Source organism: Grammomys surdaster, unplaced genomic scaffold (assembly GCF_004785775.1).
Source record: "Grammomys surdaster isolate TR1022 unplaced genomic scaffold, NIH_TR_1.0 98, whole genome shotgun sequence".
Lineage (NCBI taxonomy): Eukaryota > Metazoa > Chordata > Mammalia > Rodentia > Muridae > Grammomys > Grammomys surdaster.
Genome location: NW_021604577.1, coordinates 5,154,944 through 5,161,577, shown reverse-complemented (window position 1 = coordinate 5,161,577; position 6,634 = coordinate 5,154,944). Strand labels below are relative to the sequence as shown.

Sequence of the window (6,634 nt, the reverse complement as noted above, 5' to 3'; positions counted from 1 at the left end):
CTGTCAGATGCCAAATGGTCTTTTTTGCCCTCAGTGATATTAACATACAGAATATGTCCCATCCCTATCACTTTGCACTTTAATATGATATTATCAACATATGCTACTTTCCTGGCATTTGCCTTTCAAGTATTATAACCAGCTGTGAAAAGCAAGCCCTTGTCATATGTTATAGTGACTTAGGGCAACAACGTAGGCGAAAGATAAGAAAACACTCAGCAAATCCACTAAAACCTAACCCTGTGAACATTCGGCATTCATACCACCAGGCAAAGCGTTTGTTCTGTGTAAAGGAAGTGACTGCGCCTCTGGAGGTTTTCACTTCATATTCTACATAAAGTTGGAAACATATCGAGCTGCAATTACTTCCCTCTGTGATAAAATGTAAAGATTGCTGGACACTATTTTTCTTTGCGTATATGGTTTTGTCCCAGCAAAAACAACACTGACTGAACACATTACCTAAGGAAGTGCAGTTCAGAATTTCCTCACTCCCTGGCTTCCTGTCCAGTTTTCCTCCTTACCCACACTTGACCAAGCTCATCAGGTCTAGGCTCTTTCTTTGCTTCACTCTCCAATCAGTTGTTGCTTCTTTCTAAGTGCCACATCTTTTCCTGGCTAACCTGATCAGTTAGATTTAAAAAATCCCTATCGGCTCAAATTTTTTGTAGCAATTAGAATGGCTTACTTAGATCACCTTACAACAGTCTCTAATGCTTCACTAGTTAATGCGTTCTTTCTTCTCATTTCTTGCTTCAGGATACCTGAATCTTTTCTTGGGTCTCCTTATTACCTTTAAAACCGTAGCCACACTTTAAAAGCCACGCCAGCAAGCATTCATGGCATTTTCCCGTGGGCCATTTGAAAGTTTCTAATATACACCATTGCAGCTAACTATTGAAACAACCCCATGAGATTTATATTATCCTAACTCTAGGTTAGGAAGTTGAGAGGTTAAGGCAGTTAAACCGCCTGCCAACTTACAGAGCTGAAAAGTGGCGAAGTCAGGGCTCTCCACCTCCCAAATCAGTGTGCAGTACTTAAAATCAGCAAGCCTCTTCTATCCATCCCCACTTAGCGCACCCAGGCCAGTGCAATGAAAAGTGACCCCTGACGGAGCTGGAGGAGAACACCCTCCAGAGTCCCGTTTCCATTTTCACATCTTGTGAAAAACAGGTTCTGAAAACCTTAAAAGTCCTATTTCTCCCAACTGCCCGCCTTTCTCAGAGCTTTCTCTTCCTTTTGCAGCCTACCAACTGCTCAACTCCATCACACCAGGGCCCTACACGTCTGGTACATGTCCGTTTATCAGAGTGTATTCTTGCCCAGCCTGAATATTATCACATCTAAAACTCACATCTATACTTCCGATGATACCTGCTTTCGGCTTAAGAGTTATAATATCTGTACATACAGGAGAAGGGGGAGGTAGTCAGAAAATATCGTTAGACTTCCAGTCTGTGCATTTAAATGCAAAGTTTGTTCATAGGCAAAACCTTCTCAACAGTCTAAGTTCATTTGCTTATATTAGCTGTTCCTTTAAATTAAAAAGTTAGGGATAATTACATTTTGATAATCCCCGAGCCACTTCTGACAGACTAAGCCTTGTGCACATCTGAAAATGACACTTGTATAATAACCGCTTGTAGAAACAAAACTGGGGATTAAAGCTATAAGCTTGCATTTTAATGTTCAAATACATAAAAGAAGTCCAGACAATAACGCAGATATCCCGTCTTACTTAGAAACTGCTCGCATAGAAGTTTGGAGATTACAGAAATAAAATGTCGTGGAAAGGCCTTGCTACTCGAGGTGGAAAAAAAATAAAAGACTGAGTTGCATTTTGTTCCGTTTTGATCATCAGCCTATTTCTTTGCAAAAGGCGCAACCAAGGTTTGCTTCTCTTTTTAAAATAGTCAATTACAGTTCCAGGACTAGGGCAGGCCAGCAAGCACCCTACTCGGGTTCCTACCTGAAAGCTTTTTGGCCCTGAGTCCTCAGGATGGCTACCTCCAGGGTTGAAGGCTGGGGAGCTGCCACACCCTCATTTTGTTGACCGTCCCTGTCATCTGTGCTCTTCTCTTTCCTGGGCTACTCCAGCAGACATGTTCGCTAAGGCCTTTCGGGTCAAGTCCAACACAGCCATCAAGGGAGCGGACAGGAGAAAACTTCGAGCTAATGTTACAGCTGTTTTCCCCACCTTTGGAACAGATCAGGTCTCTGAATTGATACCTGGAAAAGAAGAGCTAAACGTGAAGTTGTATGTTCACAAAGGAGATGCGGTGACTGTATACAAGTGATGGTAACCCCATCCTATTTGAACTGGAGAAAAATTTGTATCCAACAGAACAAACAAGCAAAAACTCTAGTACTGAAGAAAAAAAAAACTGGGGGGGGGGCAGATTTGATGCTTCCAGGGGTAGTGGCGCCCCCTATTGGTCTGCCTCAGATACTATTGAGAACAGAGCTCTCAGCAATCGAAGTGGCTGCCATGTCTACAATTCAGATGCTGGCTTCAGGCCTCACTCTCAGTGGATCCACCAGATAGCAACAAAGAGAAGGCAGACCTTGGTCTGCGTGGAAACCCTGGCCCTGGAGGGAGAGAATGGGAAGGTTCCTCCCCCTGAAGCCTCTGAAAACGCCAGCTCCAGGATCCTGGGCCAAGATTCATTGGATGGTAAGCCCCTTCAAGAGCAAATGGACGAGCTGTCTCAGCAGTGCTTCCTACATGCCTTGAAGAGTCGAGTCAAAAAAGCTGACCTCTCTTTGTTCATCAGCACACTCCTTGGCAATCACATATTTTCCTGTTGCCCTGGAGGACAGCAACTGGATATAAAGAAATCAAGCTATAAAAAGTTGTTTAAGTTCCTGCACCACATGCAGCAGGAGCCGATTGTCCAGGTTAAGGAGCTGAGAGCGGGGTGAAGAGTATTGTGTCTGTGGACTGGAGGCACCGGAGTGACTGTCCAGGAAGGCAGCAGGAAACAGCCCTGTCTCACTCCAGATATAAAATCCCTCTACTGTGTCCCTGCCAGCATGACCCAGCTCTTCCTGGAGTCTGGCCACAAGAACGAGAGCGCCCTTGAGGGAAATGAGGTTCAAAGGATCGTCATTGACTACGCCAAGAGAAACAAGCTGGTGGATGCAGACAACAGAAATCCGGTGAAGTTGGATCCTACCTTATAAGACTGCATCTTAGAGAACAATGAGGAGCACTTGGTCATGAGGCATCTGAGGGACTGTCCCCTGACCCAGTGTTTGAAAAATCTGCAGCCTGCCTACCAAGTGACATTTCCTGGCCAGGAACCCATTCTAAAGAAAGGGAAACTCTGTCCAACTGGTATCATCCTTACACAGAATAAAATTGTAATAAAAAGGTGACTGTGGTCCAGAACTTGGAGACCTATGGTCTATATCCATGCTCAGTGGCTGCCATTCTCCAGCAGAGATGTCAGGCCAGCACCATCGACTCCCTTGTCCCTGGGGCAAAGACTGTGCAGGTCCAGGGAAATCAGATCCACCACCTTGGCCAGCTATTGCTTTAAGAGTATCGCCTCCAGAGATAATAAATCCAAGGCTTAGAAAAGACCCCCAAACCTGGCAAGACTCATTTTATGCAGTGGATCCCACGGGAGCCCAGGTTCTGAGCTGATAACTGATACGACCAGTTTCAGCTTCTGCAAATAAAAACTGTAATTCTTTACTGAAAGCTTTTATTCTCAGAAATAAGTAAATAAGTAAAAATAGTCAATTAGAAAATAAACCTTAGGGCTAAGATTACCAGTACAAGTCACTGACAATGCTGTCCACGGAGCATTGGCTTCAGCCAAACTTCCCCTCACAACACCTCTTGTTTTTATTTTGTCACAATGTCACAATGTCTCTGAAGAACACTGAGATGCCAAGAGATCAGAGGCTACAAGGAGAGAAGTCTGCAGCTAGGACAAAAGGCACTGTGGCACAAATCTGACCTGTGTGAATAATGGCATCAACTTTGGCTCACTCTCTCTATGACCGACTCTGCCTGCTGAGCCATGCTAAAGACAGTACGGGAGTTCTTTATAGTCACCTGGTTTTATTCTGTTACAATATGTCACTAGAACCTGATCAGAATACATAGGATGTCTTTTGGAACAAAATCTTCCCGTTTTGCTTTTGTGCACATAAAACTCAAACTGCCTTAATCCGGTTATCCTTTTCTACAGCTTTTAACTGTTCCTTCTGTATTTCCCATCCCAGAAAAGTATGCCCCAAATTACTTTTTCCATTCATTTTATGTCATTGACCCAACCCAGAGAGAGCTCAGGAGATTCTCACATCCTTATTTCTTCCAAAGCCCACCGGAGCTGGATGAATGATTTGAGTTCTTTAAAATTCTTTTCACTCTTCCAACCTACCAATTCTACCAATCAGTTTACTGTTGGACTAGGAAGATGACTCAAATTTGTCAGTCTTCCTCATAAGCTATGATCCATAAGGTGGCATATATTCCTTTTTTTTTAACGAGTACAAAACTGAGAAATAAAGAAATTGGGATGAAATTGAAGCGCTGCATACAAAGGGTACAAATGGATGTGTGAACTCTCCAGGTACCCTCCCTCAGTGCAAGCAGCCATGTTCAGAACTCTGCTCGCCTACCCCCTTCCACATCTTGTGCAGGAGCGGACCACTTACAGAAAACAAATCTGAGCTAGCGGGTATAGAAGAATGAGATAAAGATCTAGAAACAGAGATAAAACCTGCATCTCAAGAGAAAAGGGCCAAGTGAAAAAGAAGAAATAACAGGGTGCACATGATACATCGACGTACATGTAATCGTCAGCACAATAACTATCGGCTTGCACAGTACCAGGATGCACCAGTAAATTTTTTCTAATACTTTTCTAAAAAAAACTTTTCAAGTCAGCATTGCTTTATTCTCTTCTATATCACTCGGAGATAGCGGGGAACACGTGGTTTCAATGTCTATTGTAATGATAGAAAATTCCAAATGATGGTACAAACTAATTTTTTCCTTCATGGTGCTGCCAGAATTCTGATCTCCAGGCTTGTTGGCCTCTGACTACTTAAGATGAAAGAATTCTTAAGAGTCATTGCAGGACTAGGCACATCCTCTCCCACTGAAGCCAGAGAAGTCACCCCAATTAGGGAAATAGATTCCACAGACAAGTAACAGTCAGAATAAGCTCCCCTCCCCCACCTCCACATCGTCCCAGCTGCTGTGGGACCTGCATAAATTTTATTAAAAATATTATAACATGTGTGGGGGGAGTTTTGTTTGTTTTTGTGGGGTGGTTGGGGGTTTTTTGTTTGTTTGTTGTTGTTATTTGAGCATACTTTGGGAGAACGAAGCGTCATAAGGAAACAGACAGTGAGAGACAATCCCCTTTCCCCGCTTCCAGTGGCTTCCGTCCTGCAGAAGCAGACTTCCTTCTTGGTGGAGCATTTATTTGATTTGGGTCACAAAGCCTCATTTCGCTCTACTCCATCTCATTTGGCAATAGTGGGTATGGGCAATTTCTATTTCTATTAACATAGTTAATGGCAGAAAATAACTAAGAAGAGAGGTCAAAAAGAAGTCGAAGACAGTTAAAGCCCTTAAAAGCAGGTGCAAGACTTGAATCACAAGTAATTTCATGTCTTCCTATCCCTGAAATACTAAGCATAGCACGCGCCATTGTTTGAAATGGTTCAACACAACCGTTCTTTTCTTTAAAAAGTCCATTACAGCCCATATTTATCACAGATGTTGCAGAGAATTGTTGAATTGACACTACGAAACTTTACTTTTCTGTCTTTATAAATGGATATTAATTTCTGAAGGCACTCCTGATGTTCCCTTTCCTACTGCCTAAGACAATACCTACCTGCGAGGAAACCCTGGTCTGAGACACAGGATATTCCCGACCAGTGGTCTGTCCATAGTTGTGAATGGACATGCAAGACTCATGAGAGGTTCAGAAACGGCATGAATGGAAGAATGAAACGAAACGGCAGAAAACACCGCCCTAGATGAAAAGACAGCAGAGGATGTGAAACTGAACTGCAAGGAATATCAGAAAAGAGAGAAGGAAGAGCAATCATTTTTAAAAACAAAATTAGAATAAATTTTCCCATAATGAAAAGAAAATGTCCTTATAAATTAAAACAGGAGAATAAACATTAAACATCTTTAAATGCTCTGAAAGGTGACTGTGAAAGTCTCCTAGCAAACAGATCCAAAAAATCAAGAGGTAGAAAAAATGTTATAAAGATAAAATATTTAAATGAGCTTTTCAGGACAGTCATTATCTGATTAACGGTAGAGGAAGGGCAGGAGGAAAAAAATTAAAAGGAAGGACGGAATCAAGTAACTCAAGCAAAAGCTCCAGAACTGAATAATCTGTTTTATATTACAAGGCAAAACTAAGCTATACAATGCTATAAATACACACTCACACACACACACACACACATACGTGCACATACATATGCATACACATATACACCAAGATTTACCACTGCGTAATTCAAAACACTGAGGGAAAAAAATCATAGAAAAGTAGACAGGAAAAATATTCAATAAATACAGATATAATCATAGATAGATAGATAGATAGATAGATAGATAGAATTATAATTTGCAAGACGTGGG

At 42.2% G+C, this 6,634-nt stretch overlaps 1 pseudogene; it reads left to right on the top strand.

Moving 5' to 3' along the window:
- Positions 1–2,105: 2,105 nt before the first annotated feature.
- LOC114632924 lies at positions 2,106–3,545 on the top strand (annotated as a pseudogene).
- The last annotated feature ends 3,089 nt before the right edge of the window (positions 3,546–6,634 follow it).